This window comes from Pteropus medius, unplaced genomic scaffold, assembly GCF_902729225.1.
Source record: "Pteropus medius unplaced genomic scaffold, Ma_sr-lr_union100, whole genome shotgun sequence".
In the NCBI taxonomy this organism is placed as follows: Eukaryota; Metazoa; Chordata; class Mammalia; order Chiroptera; family Pteropodidae; genus Pteropus; species Pteropus medius.
The window spans coordinates 26,134,703-26,160,989 of NW_024346667.1; the positions used below are offsets into that span (position 1 = coordinate 26,134,703).

The following is a 26,287-nucleotide window of genomic DNA, read 5'->3' on the forward strand; positions in this document are numbered from 1 at the left end:
TTTATGTGCGTGTGTGTGTGTGTGTGTGTGTGTGTAGTATTACAAGTTTGTGTGTATATACACATATATTTCCATATATATACATACATATATAATTTACAATTCTCAGGATTTTATGTAGAATAATAAAGACAAAATCTCTGAATACTTCTCTCAGTCATCTCGACCTCATTATCACCTCTTTTATCATATTTATACTCGAGTTTATCTTTATCTTTATTATGTAAAATTCCAAGCGTGTACAATAGCAGAGAAGACAATATAATAAATTGCCATGTGCCTATCATTAAGAAATCATTTAAATAAATACGCAGGTGGTCCTATTTCCAGTATTTTTGTTCTTTAGAAATATGCCAGGATCCACATGGTTCAATTCATCTCCCACCTAGATTTCCCCTTACCTCTGTCTTTCTTTTCTACTTTTTATTCTTCCCCTTCCAACTTATTCTTTCTCTTATTCTGTCTGTTCCTACTAAGGTTGTGACAAATTAAAGTCATAGGAATGCAAACAGAAAGAGAAGACAGAATAATGGGCTGGAGCATGCCTCAGTCATAGTGCCTTCATTTATCACTTTCAGGATGCCAAGAGCTGACATATTACCCAGACATAAACATGGCTGTTGTTCCGGCTTCCATGTCCTCTAGCACTCCCGTTTTACCTGCCAAAGGTTGTTATCAAAATCAATAATTAAAAGGTGGCTTTTAGAAAAATGATTATTCCTATTCACACCTTTGTATACGGGTTGCCTTTCTATTAAAATTTACTCCAGAAATAGGACTCTGAAAAAATAGGACATTGCACTGGGGATGAGAGTAAGGAACGAAGCCAGGTGGTATGGTTGCAGGCAGCACTGTGGAAGATAGGAAGTGACCGGGTTCCGTGCACTAGTGTGAGTCCTAGGGGTAAAATGTAGGTGACAGTTAGGTTCCAGGATGCAGAAATGAAGATCAGCTTTACTGCATTTCAAAATTTACTATACAGTTGGCCTTGAGCACAGGAAAGAAAAGCCCTGATTTCAGCGCCTAGAACTTAGCGCAATTAGTACCACGCTTTAACTGCATCCTGATTAACTGGGCACCTGTGATACAGCCTAGATGCCAAATCTTCACCATAAGATTATAGTTTTGAGTGAAAGGTTCTGCAAGTTGACTTAGAAAGGAAACGCTAATATAATTAGTTGCCTGGGAGCTGCCTATATTAAAATATACTTTCATTATTGCTAATTTTGGGATGGGATTATGGTATTGCAGGTGCAGCTTTTTAATGGTCCTTTATTTAAAAATATGTATTAAAATGTACAAGTGAAATGAAATATCTGAGACTTGCTTCAAGATAATCTGGGAGAATGGGAGGAATGCGGAAGAAAGATGAAACAAGACTTGCCGTGAGTTGATCATCATTGAAGCTGGGCAATAGAAACATGGGAGTTCACTCTCATCGTCTCTGCTATAGTATGTGTTTCAGATTTTATATAATAAAGATAAGGTGTCATGAAAATGTTGTTATAAAATTGCGCATATACACATGCATACATACATATTCTTTCCCAATCCCCAAACAGGCAAGCTCAGTATACGATATAGTATTTTCAATAGAAATCTTTTTCTACTTAAAACAAGTAGTTATATAGAAAGATCAGTTACTCGGTCAATGGGAATTTCGGGAATTAATAAACTTGCATTCACTGTACCGAGAGACAACATTAGTATCAAACTCATAAATATAAAACGTTGAGTGAGGCAGAAGGTGCGCAGCTGTGAAAGGGAAAAGTTTCTAACTGGACCACCAGAGGGATCGAAAGTCCTGAATTCTTGACAGATGAGAGACTAAACAACCAAATTGACTATTCTGAAAACTGGCAATATGCCCGAAGGACAGCCCGTCTCGGGTAGGAATGTTTAGTAAACAGCAGAAAGTGGTGTTATAACAGTAATACTGGTATTTGGTTGAGTCAAAAAGAATGGAAATATTAACCAGAAAGGATTTGGTCTTTGGGGCTATGTACAGGATACGCAATATCCACTGTAAAATAAACCACCAGCCTCAAAGGACCCAGCAGTCCCTACCATCATTTTTTCATGCAGATCAGTTTCCTTACTCCATTTATTTTATAATACATAGCAAGGGTTATAGGAAGTTTATCTTTCCTTCCCTTTAAAGCAAATATTCATATATTTAAATAATGCATATTAGAGGCAGTAACTAATCAATTGAAGAACACCCTCTTTCACGGTATGTGTTGCTTACATTAAGGATACATTTGTTTTAAGGATAAAATTTGTGAATATTATCAGTATGAGGGCTACTTTCTTCTCACCCTTTTTTGTAGGTGTGGCAGCAACCTTTCAAAGGTCATCACCAGGTTGCAAACCCTTGTTCCGTTCTTGTTGGGATTACAAGCAAAGTGTGTGTCCCATCACAGGAAAGGGGTACAAATAAGGCTGGCTTTGTGTAAAAATCTTTGTCTCCTATAAGTTATTTAGATGATTTATATTAACTGGCTTTTAGTGGAGAATTCTGTCCATTACTCTGTCACACCATAGTGAGAATCGAATAATATTCAAAAATAAAGGAAAGAAAGAAGGGAAGGAAGGAAGGACGAGAGGGAGGGAGGGAAGAAGGGAGGAAGATAAAACCATGGAAGGGTAACTTCTGGAGATGTGGTACGAAGCACAATAACAGTCCTCTATTGACTATGTGTGTGTGTGTGTGTGTGTATGTGTATTACTGTTGTTATTGCTGTTGCTGTTATTGCTGCTGCTCAGTATCTTGAATATTAAAATAAAGGGATCATCTTCACTGACAAAATTTGATTATGTATATTTCGTTTTCTATATCAATACTCTCTTCCATTACTTGGGTGACAGAGTGAGACCAAGTTATAAAAAGTCAGCTTTCTGAGAATCTAGAAAGGAAACTAGCTTTAATGGACTAGTATACAGAAATGAATTTGGAGTCTGTGAACTATTTCTTTTCCTTTGGCAGCTACTTAACTATCGAGTCTGGCAAAATCTAACCTCTCTGTCCATTTGCACACTTACAAAACAGGTCTAATAATAATAAGGATGTTGGTTCGCAACCTTGGAAGTTCCCCTGGTGAAATATTCAAAACTGGTCCCCATACTCAGAGGGCAGGAGAGAGCAAATAAAGAGGCAGACCACTCCAGACTGGCATGTGGTGAGTTTATCAAACCAGGGAACTTTACACACGAGGCTTGTCTTGAGCAGCTATAAGAATAGTAGATCTCTGCACCCACCCATCAGAATCTTAAAAGTTTATATATTTATAAGGTCTTACCAAGGTTCAGTCACTTATTCAGTGTAGGTGGTCTCAACACCACATTACTTTCTCAGGGCTTCATCCCTACACTTCCTTTGGCTATGGGAAGAGCAGGTGGAAGGTACATCCCAAAGACAGGGGAGGGGTAAAGATGGCTCCCACTGCCAAGGCCCAGCTCTCAGGTCAACCACTGGTCACGACCTTTCAAGGACCTTCTCCAACAACACAACATCCTGAACTATCCTATCCAGGCACTACAAATTAAGGAAACTGAAGCTCAAACTGAAGAAGTCTTTTGCTCTATTTATAAGTTTCATTCTTCATAACCAAAGTCAATTCATGGACCCATTAGTTAGTTTTTCCCTTTGGCAATGAGTAATTAAGAAGTTTCCATGGGCCGAGCACTATGCTACGTACTAAATCTATAATCAATAAGCCACAACTTTAAATTATTTCTGTGATTCATACACCATGCAGATGTAATGTTGCTTACCATTCTACTGTGAACTTTGGTCAATTATAAATATTAACATTAGAACCTAGCTTCCCAACAGTTTTTTTTTCATCTGCTGCCATTTTTTCCAAGTTTTTTATTTTCCTCATTTTTGCCAACACTTAAGTATTCCTGAGTTCCAAAACCTGATAACGCGTTGCAAATATTGGAAGCCCTATGAAGAGTTTCATAAGAATAATAAAATCTATTTTAATAATTCTCACGATAAAAAACATTCATAATGCCTTTATTAGTAATTAAACAAATAGGGTCAGGTATTTATCGAAGAGCATTTTTACCAATAACATGAATTTCATCCAGCCAATAGACTGATTGATGCGGAGACAAATTCACCATTACGGTTAAGAGCTAAGATGGCAAATGTGCAGTCTCTTGGGTATCAAAGTTGAGACTTCGTTCTCATTAGTTCTGAGTAAATGAGCTAAGCAGACCTAAACAGATAACGCCCTAGATATAGCAGGATACAGAAAATGAGTCTCTGAGGACTTGAGCTCAAGTAATAAAGAGACAAAAGAAACATTGGGATAACTAAAATTTTATATTCTATAAATGTACAGAAGTCAAATGTTTTTGAATAGTGAGTCATTGCCATGGGAAAAACTTTCCTCATATTGTTAAACAGTAAATATGTTTTATGATTCTCTACAACCATTTATATAGATATATATATATATATATATATATATATATATATATATATATTCATACATATATATATAAATTGCATTGTTCACATACACTTAGTCTTTAAAGAACACATCTAATAGCTAGGCCAGAAGGCCCTGGAGACCTGGTTCTCATCTTTTGCTTCTTGGTATCTCTGGTACCAAGTACAGTAATTAATGGTCCTGACAAATTCTGATATGCCCACGTCTGTAATTATATGTACATATGCTTAGGTATAAACAGTCAGACTTGTAAAATGCTTAGTCTCTTCACTGCAGAGATGTGCTGAATCATTTAAAAAGATGGCTTCACTGTGCAGCACTTAGCTTCAGTACCTGGCACTAGGATTAATAATTTGTTGAATGAATGACTGCAGATTCAAAAAGAGCTATATACGGTATAGTAATTTTCATAATGCCTAAATGAGTCAGGGCTATCCCTCTTTACAAGGGTTTAAGATAAAAATGCAAAAGTAAATAAATAATTTTTAAATATTTTTTTCTAAAAGTGTTGTTTTTTAAACTCATACACCAGCATTCAAATTTCCATACTAAATTTTTTTTAAAAGTTCATTCAGTCCTGATATTCATCACTGGGATTACCCTCCAAGTGAATGTGTTAGGGAGACGTGGACCTTTGCTTATTTACAGTCGTTTCCCATGCTCCTTGAACTGAGCCTGGCACATACGTGTCCTTCCAAATGCTGCTGAACGAGAACTGCCACTGATGACTCACACAGCTGAGAAATGGCCCACAGAGCTGGAACGATGAAGAAGAAGGTTAAGTTTTTTCTTTGCCAGGAACAAATATCTCTTTTAGGCAAAGGGGCCAGATGTTGCCGTCTATCATCTCGCTCTTCCAAGGGGCCTGTTGTTCCTCCTGTGTCATCCTGATGAATGATGCTGAATTTATTTCCTTTGCTTATTCTTAGCTATTTTTATTTTCTTTTAATTTATCATACTGATAAAAGGCAGTTTATCTCATTTCCCAAAGTGGGCTGATTATTTAGTTCTTATATCTCCACTGTGTTGCCATTTTTCTTAGAAGAATCAAAACATATTCCTAATCTTAGTCTCTAAAATGAAATGTATGATGAAATTCCTAATAGCTGTTTAATGAAGAGCAGTACTAAGAAAATTGTTAATTATGAGTTCTGTAGTCACTAAGGAGTTTTGGTACTTCAAGGACATCAATTCAGAGACAGTGGGGCAAACTGGAAGCAAACGCCAACATGCTAGAAGGAACAAAATGAAAAAATATGTATTTTAGAGCTAATTAGGTGAATAGAAAAATGTCTGTATTCATGACATTTAATACTATTCTATATATTTATTTGGTCAGTACACGGCATTTAAGTCAGCCTTATCCCTAATCCTATCAGACTTTTAAAATTTTATTTTGAGAAGGGAGGGCAGGTAAAATGAAATAATAAACCAAATGAAAAAAAAACTGAACATTTGTCTCTGGGGGTGGGGAAACGGCAATTTGATACTTCCACAATTTTCTAGGAGCAGGTAGAAGAGGAAGAGGTAAAAATCTAGACATTCTGTCTAATAATTGGCATCAGAGAATATGCCTGACTTTCTTTACAGAAGATCAGCCTTACTGAAAAATATAGATCTTGCTCAGCAGCCCAAACTGCATTTCAGTCAGTGCTGATTTACAAACTATCTTTATTTGGGGGAAAGAAGGAAAGGAAGGAGAGTCCATCCTCTCCTTGCAATAAGAAATGAGGAAAAGAGGGATAATCTTCATTTAATGAAAACATTTACTTAGGAAAAAGAATGTTTTGCTCTTTACATTAAAATTGGAATTTGTCTAATCTCAACTTATTTTGAGTTTCATGGTGCATTTCCATGATCTGAAGGAGCCAAAGACTCAGATATATGATAGCTTGTTTATAAGGAGACATTGCTCTCCTTGGGTCCTCACAAAGGATCCTAACATAATAGTAAGAGAACATATCGATACTCTTCTGAGAAGGCTTACAGTGTGATCTGACATGGAGCTCTAAGCAACATGGGGTGTTACATAACAATATTATTTCTAGAAAGAAGCAAAACTATGGTCAGAGAATGTATTAATAATATAATAATAACAACAAGCAAGCATTATGAAACAAAGCAAACAGGAGATACAATTCTTACCTAAGCAAATATATAATCTCTTGGTCTTTAGTCATATGTGACCATGGGAGGAGATGTTTGGCCAATTCATGCATACATTCAAAAATTATTTATTGAGACACTACTGTACTTCATGCACTCTTCCAGATACTGGAGATATCACAGAGAAGAAGCCAGACAACCTCTGTGTCTTACAGCTTCTTATAGTCTACTGAGGACAATTTGTTTATGGGCAACAAAACCTCCTTTGAGGTTCCAACAAGGTAACGCTTTTGTACACCTAAAGATAGATATTCCAGCTGGAAGAGTTTTAATCTTCCTGACACACAGGGATAGTACTGATGCACACAGGATGGAATGGAATAATGGTGGCGGAAAAGAGGGAAGCCCTCTCCCTGTCAGAGGTGTTGGATCAATTCTGGCAATAACGCTCTGGTCAGTTAACCACAACAGATCTGTCCCCACTCCCCACCAACAAGTTTGCGTTGAACTTCTTGTTATGTAATGTATGTCCTCTAACCACTATCCTAGTGACTGGAAAGAGTTAATTGTACTTCTCAAAATGCCAGCTAGACTATGAACTATAAGGATATTTTGTGTTGCCACTCCTGAACAGAAGCAAAATTTGAAGAAAGTTATAAGACCTCTGCATGTTCATTCTCCTCATCTCCAACAGTATCATTAAAATAAAGCATAAAGTTAACAGCAAACCGTCAGCCACTCAACATCTCCCAGCTGTTTTTTCAAATAAATTTATTTATTTATGAATGTATGTATGTATGTATGTATGTATGTATGTATGTATGTATGTATGACATTGGTTAACGAAATTCAGTAAGTTTCAGGTGTGCAATTCAACAGTAAGGCATATATATATTGCATTGTGTGTTCCCCTCCCATAGTTAGATTTCTTTCTGTCACCACATTTTTTTGAAGTATCCTTTTTTCACTAACAATCTCATTCGGAACTATGAATCTTTATATAAAGTCTGGTGGTATTTTTTCCTCCTATATCCTTTTTAGAATACAGTATTTATTTTCCAGTCTTTGTCTAATAGTATAGCTTTTATGTCCTTTTATAAGAATGATTCTGGAATTAATGAAATTTTAAAGAGTAAGGGTTTTCCTAAGATTTCGAATACTCTGTAATTTCTAGAACTTGAATATCATAATCAGAATTATAATACTTATAGAGATGTCTTATCAGTACCTAGCAGTTCCTTGTAAAAAATATAATATGAAGGGAACAACAAGGAGGAAAAAGGGAACAATTATTTCTTTAGCACTTGAAGTAAAATAGAAAAGTCACATGTAATATTTCAAACATATTGTTCAAAAGGTTTCAAGAAATTTCAAACAGACAAGACAATACAGTTAAACAAATATTTGATTTTTGGAGTTAGAAACACTGGAGCTGGGATTTCAGCTCTATCATTTAGTAACTGAATGATTTGGGTCAACGAAACCTCCATTTCCTCATTATAAAATTAGGATAATAGCACATATTTTGTGGAGCTATAAGGATTAAATTATAATCTTTGTCATATATTTAAAACATTCATGTTCATAAGCACACAAATATTTAAACAAACACACATACACATATTTTTGATAATCCTAGAGAAAAAAAGGTACTATTATTTTTATTATCATGGTGCTGTACATATACAAACTGCCTCACTGTGCCGAGTCTATGTTTAAAAATCATGTGTGCCAATCTAGTTTCATATCTTACCAAAGTATAGTAAAATATTGTCTGTCATCATTAGGGAGAGGCAATCTAATACTCTCTTTCATATTTACACTAACTGTATTACTTTTCTACTGTTGCTAAAATATTTACCATAAATTTAGCGCTTAAAGCAACACAAATTTATCTTACAGTTTTGGAGGTCAGAAATCCAAAATCAGTTTCACCAGGGTAAGGTTAAGGTGTTAGCAAGGCTGGTTCATTCTAGACTTTAGAGGCTGTGAGGACGGAACCTGTTTGCTTGCCATATTCAGCTTCTAGTGGCCACCTGCATTCCTTGGCTTACAGCCTCTTCTTCCATCAGTAAAGCACATCACTTCATTCTCTGCCTCTGTCCTCACACCTCTTTCTCTCATTCTTCCTGTCTCCCTCATATAAAGACTGTTGTGGTAACATTTGGCCAACCCACATAATTGAGCATAAACTCCCCTTCTCAAGATCCTTAACTTAATCACATCTGCAAAGACCTTTTTGCCATATATAAGGTAACATGCATAGGTTCTGGGAATTAGAAAATGGAGATTTAGGGCAGGGAGCATTATTCGGCCTACAATACCCATATAGTGAAGAAGGGCCTGGTTGGGACCCCCATAGTAAAGGCCTCCCAGCATACCCGGCTTCACTTTTCCTTGCCCTATAGCTTAACAATAGATTGTCCCCAGTGGCTTGATCCAGAGCTTGGAATGTCCCCTGCCATAAAAAGTTGCCCTGAAACTTATGATTAATGCCCTTATGCTTCCTGATCATAATTCTTCTGGTCTGGCATTCTTTCCAGACTGCTCCCATCTTTGCTCCTGGGTTGCTAACGCCATTGGAGGACCACACTGTCAGAGGGAGGCTCCGTGAAGCAAAACAGCTTCCCCCCACCAATCCCCTGCATCCCCAACCATCACATAGCTACTGGAATAATGCCAAGATATTCCCTTAAATACCCTAAGCCCAACTGAGAAGGCAAGGCAGTTTTTGAAGGTGTTAACCTGCTGCCTTCTCAGATCACCAGTGCTCTGACAATAAATGCTTATTCTGAAGATCCCAACACCTGTGTCGGTCTGTTGGCTGAGCAGCGCAGGCAGCATGAGCCCCTGACTCAGTTGCCCTCTGGTTACAATAACACATATAAGAAATGCCAATTTAAAAAATTATAATGTAGTAAAATACACTTAAGAATAGTTCTGATTATAATTCAATTTTTAGTGCAGAAGAAAAGTCAGAATCCTCTAGTGACAGAGGCATTCTAAAATGAATGCGAGTTATCATTTTATTATAATACTGTGTCAATCAGTAAAATCCTTGTGATTCATAAAAACTAAAACAGGTTTTTTCTCTCCTCTCCAATATTGACAAAATAAAACCTTCAGCTACATAATAAATTTATACAAAACAGATATTTGAGAAATATTCTTTTCCCCGAAACTTCAGAAGGAAAGGGAAATATCCATTTTCTGGAAGGGATCGTGGCATCAGGAGGAGTTTCTGACTCTCCCAGAGAGTCTGTAAATTTCTAGTAATCAGGTTACAGGTGGTAAAGTGAGACTCAGGAAAGAGAGGGAAAGCTTGCAGAAATTATATAGTGCAGCTATTTTTCCTAAGAAACAGAATATGAATCACTTCCCAGGAGGGTATGAAGTTGCCCACAACTTTGAGCTCAGCAGTCCACAGTATACAACTAGAGCCCAAGGTGTGAGTCAGAACAGACCTTGTGGAGTCTTACCTGTGAACACCTAGGGAACATCTGCTCTAGTGAAGTAGTGAAGACTTAGATGCATGAGTGCCAGGAGCTCCAGGAATCCTTAGAATGACCAGAAATACAGTCATCACCACATAACAAACGTTCGATCAACAACAGTCCACAATGGTGGGCTCATAAGATTATAATGGAGCTGAAATATTCCTATCGCCAAGTGATGTTGTAGCTGTCATAACGTCATAGTTCAATGCATCACTCATGTATCTATGGTGATGCTGGTGTCAACAAACTTACTGCACTGCCAGCGGTATAAAAGTATAGCACATACAATTACAGTAGTGGGACACACCATCTAGGTTTGTGTAAGTGTACTCTTTGATGTTTGCGTGACGAAATCACCTCACCGACGTATCCCCATCATCAAGGGGTGCGTGACTGTAGACAGAGGTCATAAGTGGACAATCTGAGATAGCTACTGTGACTGAGGGGCATAAATGCTAATGAGAAAGTTACTGGCCGAGCAAATCTGGACAGGAATCCGCAAGGTTTTTTCCTTTGCACCAGAAAAAAAATTAGAAGATTAAAAAAACCTTGGCTGGATTTAAGAAAAAAACTGAGATAAGACACAGAAGGGCAAAAATTTCAAAATAAGACTTACTAAACAGGATATCTGAAATTAATTTTACAAACGTAAGTGATATTCAACATGATTTTTTTCTTTGGGAACATAAAAAGAGTGAAAAGGAAATATAAGCTGATATTCTTCTTGATAAATGGGAATTGGTAGACTTGGTTAAGTAGTTTATCATTTAAGCAGATATCATCAAGGAAGGAAGTCAGTGCATAAGATCATCGGGTTGTAAAAAAGTAGTAATTAAATTAATATTATTAATGTCATCCCAAGAAAATGAAATCTATTTTCTGACTATTAAACCAAGTTCAGCACAGTATATGAAACAAAATACTATTGAATACTAAAGAATAGGCTTTTTCTAACTATCGATAATATTGGATATTCAATATTAAATATAAATTTAAAAATATAAAAACATAGAAATGTAAAAGAAAGCTCCAAAGGTCATTTAGTTTTTCTCCATGTACTCTGACAGCAATGGCACTTTCTTTAAAATATTTGAAGGGAGATATGGTAATACATTCTATCTCAATCCATTTAAGAAAGTTTTTCTAATTACTCCAGAAACAATCTTAAATTACCAAAACGAAGCTTTTTGTTTTCTTCTGGGAATTCAGAGTAAACACTGCTGCTGCAATAGGTGTATTTAATAGGAAAGCAATTCTGTTGCTTTGCACCCAGCTGTTACAGAATGTTCAGAAAATGTGGACATTCGCATCGTGCCTTTAAGCACTCTATTAACTCCAGTGATGTGTGTCATTGCGTGTGTGGTGGTTCTAAGATAGTGCTCTATTCATGAAGTGATGTTTTGGAAGGAATTCACTCTTTCACTGGCCACTGTTTCAGTACTGTTGTCTGATACATTTAAAAGCTTTAAGCAAACTTCAGCAGGTCTGTCTGAAGTGAGACCCTTCAGTTAAGCTACTACTTCTGCTACCTGCCAAGACAAAACCCTCAGCTGCTTCTTCTGTTGAGAAGAAACATCTTCTAAAGTGTATGATGCCCAATTAAGCTCATTTGAAGTTCTTACTCCTGGTTTACTTACTCCTGGTAAGTAAATCAAAATGTCCATAGTTCATATTCGATTAGAATAAGATGAATATATACAGTTTAACCAATTGTATACATGACAGAATATTCAAATTATTTTCATGCTGCAATTTCAACGTACTTTCTATGGTATGAAATAAATGAGGCACCCTCCAAAGCTTTTTTAAAATTACAGCTCTTTGCTGTAACAAAGTCTGTATTTTTAAAAATATTCTAAGTACTGATAGTGCTATAACATATGCTTTCATTTTAGCTACCACCTATAAGTCCAACTCTCTGCGAGACACAGGTCACTGAGGAAATGACAGACTGTTGTTCTTATTTAAACTGTCAAAATCTCTGGGAGTGGGGCCTAGAATTTAGGCTTTCAGCGGTTCTAAAAGTAGTATGATTCACACCAAAATCTGAGAACCACTTACAGAGATTTTTAAAAGTGGCATATTTCAGGACTATCCCATGCAATCTGCATTCCAGCCAGGTATGAGGCATCTACTGCAGCAACACTTGCTTGTTCTTGTGTGTAATCATCAACAAAAGCAACATAATGAAGACTTCGTGACCCAGCAGAGCCACTGGCTTTTCTCCCACTAATGTTATCTGCAAGATAAAAGCTTCCAGCTTTATCCACTGGAAAAAAAAAAATCTGTTTTTCCCCAGGTTTTGCAATATGTTTAACACGGCAGGTGGCTACTTGTGATGCTTCCTAGGGCAAAATGGCTTCTCAGGCATCTGGTCCCCTGCTGAGTGAAGAGGGGGCGGGGTTGTCTTAGTCTCCAAAGAATCCATAACAAACATTCCTGGTATTTGTAGATATTTATGTCTCTATTATTTCTGTACTTTAAAATGGTTTGAGGGAGAAATGTTTGAAAGAAAAATGAGACAAAATAAAATGCCTATTGTACCACCGTAGTATGTGTCCATACTCCAACAGGAACAGGCTTTATTCTGACGGCGTTCTATAAAGTTGTGTCTCTTTGTGTACAGTTATCACCCAGAGAGTTGGTTAAATGTAGATTTCTCAGATCCACCCAAACAGTTGGTCTGAGATGGGGTTCTGCATTTTATTAGCTCTTCCGAAAGATTCTGATTCAGGTAGCCCATGAATGTGCTTGGAGTACGTTGTGGTAAACGGACTTCTGCACTGTTCTTCCCACTACAGGACCCAAATTTCAATTGCAATGATCATTTTCATATGCTTGTTTACAATGACAGCTGAAAGGATTAATTCTTAATTCTATAGAAACAGAAATACTTAGTGGAGAATTCCTGAAGTCACAACTGGTAGTAAACCATATGCATATGGTTTATTGATAAATGAGTTAACTTAAGCAAATATCTATAAAATTCATCTAATGATATACACTGGTTCTGGTCTTAATGATCATCTCTCCACATAAAGTCGCCATGAAACACTTGGCCAAAAATGGCTGAAACATAACCATCTTAGTCCTCACTGTATTTTCTTCCTCTTCTGATGTTTTACTAGCCAACTCTCTTCTCTTTCCCACAATGTTCTATGCTCCACATTTGCCTTTCAAAATGGGTACTTCCTTATATCAAAGCTTTGATATTAATTACAAGAATTATTCTTATTGTCTACTGTTATTCAAAGTTCAAATTAAATTAGATCCTTCATCAACTACCATCCTCCTTTAACTCCAGCTGTTGTCATACTTTCTAATTTGCTAATATATGGATTGGTACAATATAAATCTATAAGAGAAGTTATGTCTACATTATGGACACTATAAAATATCTGCAGTATCTATTACAATTTCCACTTATCTGGGAACGGAGTATGTCTCTCTCTCTCTCTCTCTCTCTCTCTCTCTCTCTCTCTCTCTCCCTCTCCCCCTCCCTCCTCCCCCCAATCTTTCCCTCTCCTGCCTCCCCTCCCTCCTCCTCTCTCCCTCCCTTCAACATGCCTCTGTGATCTCTCATTTTTGTATACATTTGTGCAACTAGGAGCTTTGCCTGTGTTTTACTATAGCCAAGGAAGCTATTTTTGGTAGGAGGAGCTGTATATCCTCAAAAGAATCCTTCACCATGAGGATTTACTGTAGCATAATTAAACATTAACACTTGTCATGCCTTTCTGAGGTTTCTCTTTTTAACATGTATATTTTTAAAAGGTAACTTACTAAGGCAGAACTTTGCCTTTAACATATACAAACTTTTGGAATGAATTTTGAAATTACATACGAAACATTATACTATAATGACCATAAACTATGTAGTTTAATTTCATTTACAAAATGAACACTAACAAGTTTAATTGTGTATCCTGCCAAGTTGGCGCAAGAGCATTACCATAAATCTAAAGTGTGAAAACTCATGGGTACACTACACATTTGTAGAATTCTAAGACAGGCTCATGTCCCTGCCTCCACCCCCAATAAATGCCAAAGGGCTTTATCATCAAATATGTGGTTTAAATTTAAGTATTCCTGGGATATAGAAGTAAAAGATATAGTAGGTGAACAAATAAAGAAAATGGCTTAAATAGAAAATATTTTCCAAAAAATACTGAATAATATCTAAAACCTATGGACAGTTATGTGCATGATTATCTCTAAGACAGAGATACACATACTTTAAAACATAATTCTGCAAACACATGCCAAGAATTCTATTTTGATTTAAAATGGTCAACTCTCTGTTATCTGAACTATTGGAAGAAAACAGTGGTGTATTCCACACCAAAAGAATCTAAATGAACAAGTGTTTTTGTTAATTGCTAATATCTGAGGGACATGAGCTTAGGGAGTCTGCGATTTATGTGGATGGAGGTTAAGGCTATATGGGAGCTATAGGAAACTCCACCTCCATCAATAAACTTTTACCAAAGTTTACTAACACCCAGACACTAACTGTATTGGAAACCAGTCACATTTTACTTCCCAGAGAAGGTGGAGAATTTTCTTATATAACACAAAGTAATAACTAGTTAAAATTTAAATAGTGATTTGTGATTTATCAAAGGCTAGTAAGTGGAGACGGGAAGAAAATATCAAAGGTATAAAATGACAGGAAGTTTATATAACAATATTTAACACAGTTTAGGGAGCAATAGAGACAAACTTTTGCTGTGGCTAGAAACTCATCTACTAATAGCATCACCTTCCAACTTTATATATATATACATATGTATGTATATATATGTATATGTATAATTAGTTATGATCCTACCAGACGGTCTCATTTTTGTTCCAGTTGTTTTTCTGGAAATATGTTTTCCTATAAAACATAATTGTTAGAATCGTTTCTCACAACACCTAAAAAATGACTGATTTGGTTATATAGACTCTTGTTGCATACACCATTGCCCTAGACCCTAACAGTCCTTTTACTTTACTCCAGGAAATAAAAGCCTTATTAACAGTAAATTCCACAAGAAAACAATTTAGTTTACATAAAACATGCATGTGCTCCATTCTGTTTCAAATTTATATGTGAAAAGTTTTTACAGACCAATTAAAAATGAGCAGAAGACATGAATACACATTTTTCCAAAGAAGATATACAAATGGCCAACAGGTACATGAAAAGGTGCTCAATATCCCTAACCATTAATCAGAGAATTGCAAATCAAAACCACAATGCAACATCACCTCACATGTGATTAGGGTGGCTGTTATCAGAAAGACAAGATATAGCAAGTGCTGGTGAGGATGTGGAGGAAAGGAAACATTTGTATACCCTTGATGGGAATGTAAACTTGTACAGCTATTATGTAAAACAATACATAGGTTCCTCAGTACATAGGTTCCTTAAAAACAGAACTGCCACATGATCCAGCAATCTCACTTCTGTGTATACATCTAAAGGCAAAGAAATCACTGTCTCAAAGGGATATTTGACTAGTGTCTCCTCATTGGTGAGTGGTGATTTCAAAACTGCTCAATATGGCTTAGAGTCTGAGCTTTTTCCAACTACCACTGTTTCCCATTCTTTTAACAGGGAAACTAAGTCTTTCTGTTTAAAATCTATTTTCAAAAGTTGTTTATATAACAAATATTTCCCCCCAGTAAAGCATAATAATTAAAGTGTAATAATTTTTCTTTCATTGAAGAAAAAGTAACATAAAAGCATTCCATCCTTAGAAGCTATAATAGCTATTGCCCAGCATCTACATGGTGAAGTAGATATGATCCAATTCACACCACAGCTGCTAAGTGAGTAGGTCTAGGGGCTTGTGAGTGAAAAGTCTGTCTGTAATCTACACCCTTGTTACCACCGGTAAAAAAAAAGCGGGGGGGAAAGGGAGGAGAGAAAAAAATGTAGATTACTCTTTGCTCTTCACGAAAACACATAAAGGTAAAACTTGGGAATATTAAATTGTTCTCTTACTTATTTATTAGTACAAATTAGTGAGAATAATCTATAAGGTCTTTTAAAACAATTTATTTAAAACAAATAGTAATTCTTGGATCTGAGTAAGAAACAACCAAACACATGTTGTCTCTTATACTGTTGAGAGGCAAAGAAATTGTCGCACTAGCTGTATCTTCATAGAGTTTAACTTAGCATGGAATAGAAGATTCTTCCACATCATTTTTCTCTATATATAATTTTATCATTAAAAATATATACACATGCAGAAAAGTGTCAAAAAATAAACACCCACAAGGAAACTATTTAGATTTAACAAAAATTACCATTTTAAAGTTTTCCTTCAGATATTCATTTTTTTCACTCAAGAAGTATTTATTTACATTTTTATCGTAAAAATAAATCATACTTATTAAAATGCACTTGGAAAATAAAAGTAGGATAAAAAAACTAACGACAGTCCTATGACCACTATCAACATTTTGAAATCCTTCTTTTTATTTTTTAAAGAAAAACAGACTGTTGTAATTAGACTTCTAATACTTAAGGTCCCTTTCACATGTCCCCAGAATATATTTTTGGGTTTTGGGGGTTACTGGGTAATGTGTGATGGGAAAATTTTAACACGTTTTGCATTATTTTTAATAATGTCTACAAGTTGACAACTGCGGTTCATCCTCATAATGACAGTCAATGGAAATAGTGCTCTGTGTTATAATTTTTGGTCTACAAAAAATAAAGGAGGGGATTTTTCTCTGAGTTTGTTTTTCTAAGGGTGGTTATCTTCTACATTGAACATCATAAGGAACAGATCAAAAAATCCCACTCTTTATCTTATACTTGTTTATTCAATACCTTAAGAATTGGCCCAATTAATTCTCTGTTACTGTTCATGGCCCCAAATTTTCTTTCATGATAATCAATGAATAAATATCTGTTTATCATTTAATTATTAAATGCTTTTAAAATAAAACATATTTAGAAATTAAGAGATTTCACAGAACATTAAGTTTAAAAGTAGCCTAGAAAAATAAACCAAGTTATCTCATTAGAAAAGAAAGGATAGCTGGCAAGAGCTATTGCATATGTTATGCTAAACCTTAAAGGGTCGTTTCACACTGTGTCTGGAATATAACTTTGAGTCTATTAAAGCAAAATTGCTAAGAAATATTTAAGGAAATATGGCCCTAAATGGAAAATAATTTGTCTCTAGTTTCTTGAGTTTCAAATTCGGGAGAAATTAGCAGAACCAGATTCCAGACTTGTAAGAGTACATAGACAATTTAATTTTATCAAAACCTAAGTACAAGAACTGACTTGGGACTAAGTAATTAAATGTGGCTATGTACCATGCTTCAGTAGCAACTATATAGACGCTGTGCTACACTATTAAAATCAATCTCAAGTAGAATTTTAGTTGAAATACTTTTTTAAAAGTCTACTTACAATTCTACAACCCTGAAAATTAACAGACAACTAGTAAAAGTATGTAATTTTCTTTATAACAATGTAAAATTACTGAGATATACAGACCTTTAAAAGCCTCGTACCGTTTTGATGGTAGCATCGTAAGCCAAGATGAATAAAATTGAGCAATAATGAATAAATATTTTAATCTCCTTTCTTTCATCTCTGTTTATGTAGAAATTCACTAACCTAAAATTATCAATTCCTATAATTCTCATATTTTTCAAATGTTCATAACTTTTAATATTTGTTAAATATGTTTATAACTTTTAATATGTTCACAACTTTTAATATTATTATATTAATATCTAATAACATACAGTTTTCTACCCAGATCTGTCATTTATTTCTTTTTTGCTGATGCATTATCTCATTTATTTGTAAGGTCCCTCCTTACCACCACCACCTCTCTCTCTCTCTCTCTCACACACACGACACACACACACACACAAACACACTCACATTTGATCATATACACAATTGCACACGCTCTTCATTCTTTAATATTTAAAACATTTTGGGACAGTCCCTCGTCCCTCATATCTGGTACATCTCAACCCACATCGCACTCCTCCTTCAGGCCAACGCCTTCAAAACTGCCAAGCTTTGCCATCAATAGGGCCTTAAGCATACTTCATTTGTCCCTGTTGGAAAACTCTTCCCTTCTCTCCCCACCTTATTAACTGTTTTCATCCTTTCTATGTCAGATCAAGTGTCACCTCCTCAAGGAGGCTTGCCCAGACCTCCCTAAGTCAAACTCAGCAGTGTGTACCTAGGTCCTTCAATGCATTCTCTCTCGCACATGGCACTTATTTGTGTCAATATTTAACAAATGTCATGGAAGTAAAACTCTCCAAAGCGGCAGGAATCATGTCGCATTTTTTTTACTCATTATATCACCAGGACCTACCTGACTGAGAACAGGGCATAGAGTAGACTGCCAGTCAATATAAATAAAAAGAAAGTAAAAAAGAAAAGAGGGAAAGAAATTAATCTTTAGGTCAATAGATGACCTCATAGTTACTAAAAGAATTATTTAAAAGGCCTTATTCATTGCCTTGAAAGATAATGAATTTGAAAAAAAATATATACACACATATATATATATACCTTAGAGAAATACATAGTTTCAGATTTATCATTTTTCTCTCATTATAAATGGATGTGGCTTAGGCTTTTAGTCCTGATTATTTTTCTTTCACTTCTTTAAAAATTTCCCTCTAGAGAAGAAAAACCAATTTATTATATATCTTAGGCCAAGTTCCCTTGAAAAGCAGATTCTGAAATTAAAACCTGTATGTAAATAGTAGAAGGTGATCCCAGAGAGTTAGAATAAAGTACCAGATAAAGTAAGACAGAGAAAGAATAAAAGCCAATACAAGTGTATGGAGTTGGGTCATTATTATCATGCCCAACTGAGGTTCCATCCGACCTGGACCTTCTGAGAAACTACAAAAATTCTCTCAGGACTGCCCACCAATTCCCACTGATGGAGGGGTTCCCTAAGTGATATTAGTGCCTCCCCACATCTAGGCTGCACTTGCAGGGCAGAGGGAGACATAAGACATGCTGATAAAGTCACAGAGCAGAAAGTAAAAGATACTCAGCACAAGCTCAAGGTGAGAAGTCATCACAACTGAGTCACAGCCTGCCTAACAATGTTTTCAAGAATCATCGACAGAATCGGAAGTGAGGCTGAAAAGATGTAAGGCATGTGATATATCCTAGGGGAATCAAAACGTTGTTCATCAGAATGTCAGCTCCAAATAATGAGTCAGTAACACCATAGCACAAGCTTCAAAGAATTTCCTCCCACCAAGCTTCAAAGAATTTCCTAATGTACCTTAGAACACTGGAAGGCAGGCAAAAGAGTCCATTCCAAGCATTCTCCAACTTCCATTTGCTTGTGTCCCCAAATGTCAGAGATTTCTAATATGTCATCTGGAATATATAACCATGTAAAAATGGCATTACATACTTTAATTCACTTTGAGTATCCATCCATCACTAGACAGATTTAACAAAAATTCTAGGCTAATCCACAGAAATATAGTTACCTTAGGTTTAAGTATATTGTTAAATACATTATTTCTAAAACAACTCTATTTGTAACATTTCTTCTGGATATATCCTGAGTTTTATCCATATACGAATAAGAAAAGAAGTTGATATACTATTTACTTCTTAAGTCTATTGTATGCATATGACAAGATATCCGCTAATGTCAGTTGCTTTTCAGAGTAACAATTCAAAAAACAAAGGAAGATGGTTTCGAAGTAGGGGAAGGCTCCAGACTTCCCACATTATTCACTCTCTTTATGTGGAATTCATTTTTAAGTTAGGATGATTCTTAAATCATGGGGTGCTTATGTTCAGAAAAGAGTTACCGTGTGTACGTGTGTGTGTGTGTGTGTGTGTGTGTGTATTATTGTTATGTGTGTTGTGTGTATCACTCCTAAGGGAAAGAAAGAATAGGTTTGCCAATTTCTTATGTTTAGTTACCATGAATTTGAATTTACCAGTTTTGAATCATTTTTTGGCTTTCACGGCTGCTACTAAGTTCTACCTCAAAAAGGAAATAAACAAACTGTCTCCAAAGCATATTGTACATAATATAACTCTTTAGTAGAATCTGGTCTCTTTTAATAACACTTCTTTAAATCAAATGAGAAAGTTGGTTAACTGGAAAAAAAAAATCAAACGAGGTGTTAGTTGTATTTCTAGGAGCCTGCAGGCTGGACTACTAACACCAGTTTTATCACCAAGTAATGATCTTGCATCCTTGTACATCTATTTTTGTAACTGGTGAAAAATAATGACCCACTTCAGCTGACAGTTATGGTGAAGTAACTCACAGTAGACCAATAACGACCACCAAGAACAACTAGAAAAGCCAGATATAATTTTTAAAAATCTTTTAAAAAAATCTACTGGAACTTCTGAAGAAGTCAAAACTAGAAGCTTCAAGATTCTTCATGGAGGAAGCATCGAAGAGGTAAGCTGAATTTCTGAGGGTGATTTTTTCCCCCATGGAATGGAGAGTGAAGATATTTGCTAATCTAGACATACAGCAAGAGAGAGGCGGAGAATATGGGCTTGCCTGAGAAGAGGACCATTAACGTAGAACAGAGAATCCAGCAGAAAGTTTGGCAGTCTTGTGGGGCTAAAGATTTAAAAAATAAATAGAGATAGGAGGGACCAAGACTCCAATGAGAAATGATGACGCATCAGGCTGACACATGCCTAATTTTACCCACATGACATTTGCTGATGCCTGAAATTGAACATATGATTGGAGGCTAAGACACTAAGAAGTAAGGTTCTGAAAAGAATAGCAGGATTCTCAGACGTTTTGCCCTAAATTGTGTTTAGTATTTGTGACTGCACCAGTGGAAGGCTCTGGATATGCTTAGCAGCTCAGGTGCCCAGGAGGGAAAGAAGTCTAAGTCAGCTCAGTCACTGACTGGATTATGATTGGCCACTTCTCCATTTATCTGCCTAGCAGAAGAAATGGTGACAACTCTTTTGACTTGGATAAATCATCTGGAGCCTCTACGATTTTTTATACACAATTACAAAAACCAAGAGTAAAGAGTGACACTGAAAAGAAGCTCACAGTAATCTAATTATTGGCATTAGCAGATGAAAACTTTAAAATAATTCTGATTAGTATATTCAAAGTAACAAAGCAAAAGATGGAGAAAGCAAAGTGGTATCCATAGAAAAGAATGAAATGCACATTTGAAAACTGAAAAAATACAGTAATTAGAGTAATAATCCATGAGCCTGACAGCATAAACATAGTGTAAAGAAAGTTGGTTGACTGAGAGAAAAAATCAAAGGAAAATATTCAAATAAGCATAGAGTGAAAGCATAGAGTAAAAAATAGTGAAACAAGTATAAGAAGCATGCTGGGCACAGTGAAACCATGCGTTAAATACATAATTGAGAGCTTAGAAAAAGAAAGGAGACAGAATGGAGTACAGCTATACAATAAGAATTTACCAGTGAATTTCATGTGATGAAATATATCAATCCACAGATTCAAGAAGCTCTGCAAACTCTAAGAAGGATAAATAAAAAGAAAACCACACCTAGGAACATCATAGTAAAACTAAAGAAAAATAAAGATAAATGAAAAAATCTTAAAATCAGTGAGAGACAAAGACATATTATCTTCAAAGCAACAATAAGACTAACTGGCTTGATGGAAGCCAGAGTCAAAAGAATAATAAGTCAAAGCTTCGAAAGAAAATAACTGCCAAATAATTCTATACTCAGCTTAAATATTCTTTAAATAGGAAGACTGTATAAAAGTATTTTGAACACATAAAAAATGAGAGAACTTGTCTGCAAACTTGCAATAAAAAAGATATACAACAAGCTGCTTAACAATTTTTATGATATATTATAAAAAATAAATTATCAAGAATGACACATTAAAAATACCAGGTGTTTAAAATACAAATCATAAACTAGATTCACCTCTACATAAATTTATTTTAACTAAAAATATCTAGATGTTAAAAGTTAATGAATAGATAATATTCATTAGATAGTTCTATGTTTTCAAAATCACTTTTGCATATTAGCTCATTTACTATGCACCATTCCCTGTGAGAAAAGCAGGACAGATATTGTCATCTGTATTTAATGTAAAATGAAACTAACATTCAAGAGTTTCAGAGACTTATCCTCAATTGGATGACAAAGTCAAAACTAGAAAACATATTCCTACCCTGTAGTCATCATTCTGACCCTGAAAAGTAGAAAATGAATAAACAGTATTATACAGGTCCATTAAGTTACAAAATGTGTCCAATATATAACAAAGAAATAATTTGGGGTTATGGAAATTTTCTTTAATTTTATTTTTTTTAATTTTCTTTAATTTTATTTTTTAAAAACTCCATTAATATTATCTTAACCCTATGAATAATATATCATCATATTCTTGAATATTTTCAACACTCCCATTACTGTTGGCTTTCAGTCTTTACAGAATTTCAGAAGAAGCCAAGAGGCCAAAACCTTTCAGCCAAAAAGGTTTTACTGATCCATTTCCATATCAAAGGCCTGCACAAGTTAAAATCACAATGTTTTCAGATCCATAAAGCATTCTTAAATTAGAATTTGAATTACATCATGGAAAAGCCCATAAAATAAACTTCTGATTGAGTTCAACAATACAATTTTGCCTCAAGGAAGGTGAAGACAGTTTCACTGTATCACAGACATCTTATAATATCTGTTCAAATCAAACAATTGGAACAATGAAAGCAAGAGGACAACAAACATTACAAACTTATTCTTCCTACACAATCTTTTCTTGGAAATCTTCCAATGTTCTGACATAATCTCCTGTTCCATGACCTTGAAACATCACTATTGCCTACTCTATATACCATACTCTATATAACAATATACCATAGCTTTGTTTTGTCTTATAATACAACTTTATCCTCTTCCCAATCAAAACACTTGTGAACTACATTAATGAACATTATGAGAATATTCTCTAGTTCAAGGACATGTTTTCTAAAATAACATTGTACTACCTATCAACTCTATCAAATCATTTGGATTTATAAGATGCTTATACTTTCTGAGGACTTTTATTACATATTTTAGTATCGTGTAGTAAAGTATCAGACCATTTTTGACTTTGGATAAAAATTTTTAAAATAAAATTAAAAATTTCATACGTAAAATATAACTTGTTATCTTTAATGTCTATTTTTACTTACCACATACAGGGGGTAAAATATCTTATTGTTAAAGGAAACATCATTTGCCAAAAACCATGAACCTCCTGCTTTGTCACCTGTCTAATTGAGATTTTATATATATATATATATATATATATATATATATATATATATATATATATATAAAACATAAATGTATGTTTGCATGTTAGGTGCATCTCCTTCACATAAACACATCAGTAGACCATATGTTCACTAGGCTAGATACAAAAAGAGGCTTTATTACAATATTTAAGAAAAGCAGCCAATATGAGCAACAGGTTCTCTAAGAATCTTCCTGTAAAGCTCCTTAAGCTTTACTATAAAGAGATGAGTATAATAAAGTTAGAAAAAAAATAAAACTTTTGAAGAAATAGGTGGAGCCCTTTGTGATAAGAAGTCAGAAAACAAACAATAAAATAAAAATTATTGCTGAATCACAGAAGGAAATGTTGCTGCTAACCCCAGAAATCATGAATAAAGGTAAACTCTCTCTGATCATAATGTTGGTCTCTCAATATAACATAACATAATCAAACATTTAATTATGTACTTCATGGAAGGACAGAAAAGAGTGTAAAAGCTACAATGAGCTTTTCTAAAAGCAAAACATTCTCTCATACTCATCTTAATCTCATTATTTATATCTAGTAAAACCTCCCTCTATTATCTCACCCAGTTCCTTTTTATTTCCGCCACGTTTCTTATTCCAATAATTTCCTATCACGTCTGTTCTGAAAAGACCTCAAATTTTATCAGAAGAGCAATCAGAGCAATCACTGATCAAGAAAGTTTACTTTGATACTTCTGTTCCAAGAAGTTTCACTAGGATCATCTATCTTTAGTGAAAGATAAACAATCTAAAGGAAAACTAGTGAGTCTTTTTGAGAAAAACAAAAATAAAATGATCTTTTGAGTTATAACTGTGACTGTTATTTTCTTATACCCTAGCATTATGTTAGATGCTGGAATATCAAATTTGTATACCAAAAGTCACCTGGGTATTCAAGGATCGTTTGTTATACACTAAGTTCATGAATATGAAATAGCTCTTAAAATTTTAAACATTTTAGATTGCAGTGGATGAAATTCCCCCAAAAGTAACAAAACTCCAAAGTAGCAAACTTTGACTTCCATACATCCTTTTCACAAAGTGTTTCTTCAGGAAATAAACTGAAAACTAAATCAAATATTCCAACAGTTATCGCCACTTCTCTGTGTTCTGAAAAAAAGATCCTTCCCAAACAGAAGAAATCCATTGATAAAACTGCGTTGAACCGATAGGTAACGAGGAGGCGTGAGTACTGGCTTTCTAGCACTTACACGCAGCACAACTCTACACCAAGGTACCTGAGCAAGTTCCAAATCTTTTCTCTTTAAGCCCACAAAGCCCGGTAATAGAACAGATAACAATCTCAAAAATGTTTGGCAAGCAAACCTCTTGCAGAACTACTGAATAACAAAAGGCACTGCCAGGGAAGACGTGGCTCTCCCTAACTATATACTGGACATGCCTCAGAAACCAGGGGGGTGGGTCGGGGAATAAGGCGAGCATGAGTCTCCCTAAGTTTGTTCTTTCACTCATACCACTTGGGAACAGAACTTGGATGTCTATCTGTCTCGATTGGTCAGTTCACTTCCTGGAGCTTAAGCTCTATCTGCATCTGGGTAATTGCGACACTCACCCGTAGGCACAAGGACTTCTGGTGTCTTAAGTCCCAGCTCTTCAGTCCCACCTGCAGCAGTAACAAAATGGTACCCCTTGCCCAGGCAGGTGGGTGCCGGGGCCCCGGATCCGACTCGACAGTTGCTAAGAGCCTTACTAAGGTCTAAGCGCATCAGAGCTAAACCCAAGACAAAGGCTGCCCTCAGTGGTCCGTGGCGCACGCCCTCCCTGGGCAATCCCTGCCGGACTTTCTCAAGCCCACACCCGTGGCTCGCGAGCCTGTAAAGTGGCTCTCATCGATTCCGCGCTTTTTGAGGGGTGCGGCTCGGTGACTAGTATGAAGCTGGTGTAAACAGCGCGTCGCGCACTGGGATCCACCAGAAAACGACTTACGCGCAGGGCGGTCACTGGTGTGCCAACGGAGGTAACTACCCTTGGCAGCCGGCTGGAACAGCCTCCACTTATCAGAGCCGCATTGACAGGGCGAGCCCGCCGATAAGGAGTTGGGTCCCAGCATCCACCATGAACCCCAGCCAGGAGCCTTAGCTCCTCTGCGGACCCACCGGGCAAAGGCACCTGCTGCCTGTGCTCGAGGTCTAGTGCCGTGCCAAGCCTTGCTTGGGGTCAAGGACGCAGGCGCCCGGGACCGCGAGCCAAGGAGGGTGCAAGCTCGCAGCGAGGCTAATTGAATGATCTTTGCAATCACTCACCGGCGGAGGGCGAAGTCGCTCAGGCAGCCGCCAGGCTGCGCATAACCTGCATCCCGGGGCGCAGGCATCCTCCCATCCTTTGTCAATAGCAGGCGGAGTGCTCCTCCCCAGCTTGCGGACGTGCAGCTGGGTGGCGGGCAGCCGGGCTCTGGCTCTGCTTCCCAATCCTCTCCCCTCCTCTTCTCCCCCTCCCCTTCTCCGTCCCCCTCTCGGAGCCGGCACTCACTCAGCTCCCATGATGTCATCCGGTGGAAATCTGCCATGCTCAAAGACTGGAATAATCCAGCGCTAACGCGGGGAACGCAGCGCAGGCGGAGGCGGCAGCAGAGCCTTTAGGCGTACCCAGAAGCTGCAGTCAAGGACAGGACAGAGAAGGGGTCTGCGGAAAGCGAGATCCGAGGGTGTGTGCGGGCAGGGTGGGCGTGGTGGGGATAAAGCCCAGGACGCAAAGTGCAGTCGCTGCTGCAAAGATTCTTAACTCGGTGTTTACACTGACAGCAGATGCTAAGGGTAAGAGGAAAGTTTTCTTGGCTTCTCTGCAGCTCTTGCGCCCCAGTACGGTGATGGACACCTATGTTACAGCCAGGAAAATGACTAGAACCCCCGGGACTCCGAGGCCCAACCTAAGTGAGAAAGTTTAGGATGTCTGGCTGGTGG

The 26,287-nt window shown here is 36.4% G+C and overlaps 1 protein-coding gene across 7 annotated transcripts in view; it reads right to left on the minus strand.

The window, feature by feature from the left end:
- Positions 1-25,818, minus strand: part of MARCHF1 (membrane associated ring-CH-type finger 1) — a 576,629-nt gene extending 550,811 nt beyond the window's left edge. For 3 of the 7 annotated variants that reach the window (XM_039876301.1, XM_039876294.1, XM_039876293.1), the window contains exons 1-2: positions 25,631-25,817; positions 19,351-19,448 (exon numbers count right to left, since the gene is read on the minus strand). The gene's annotated coding sequence lies outside the window, so the exon portion shown is untranslated. Of the gene's footprint in view, positions 1-19,350; positions 19,449-25,630 lie in introns of all 7 variants that reach the window. The other 4 variants (XM_039876297.1, XM_039876290.1, XM_039876303.1 and 1 more) reach the window with 3 other exon arrangements.
- Positions 25,819-26,287: the final 469 nt, after the last annotated feature.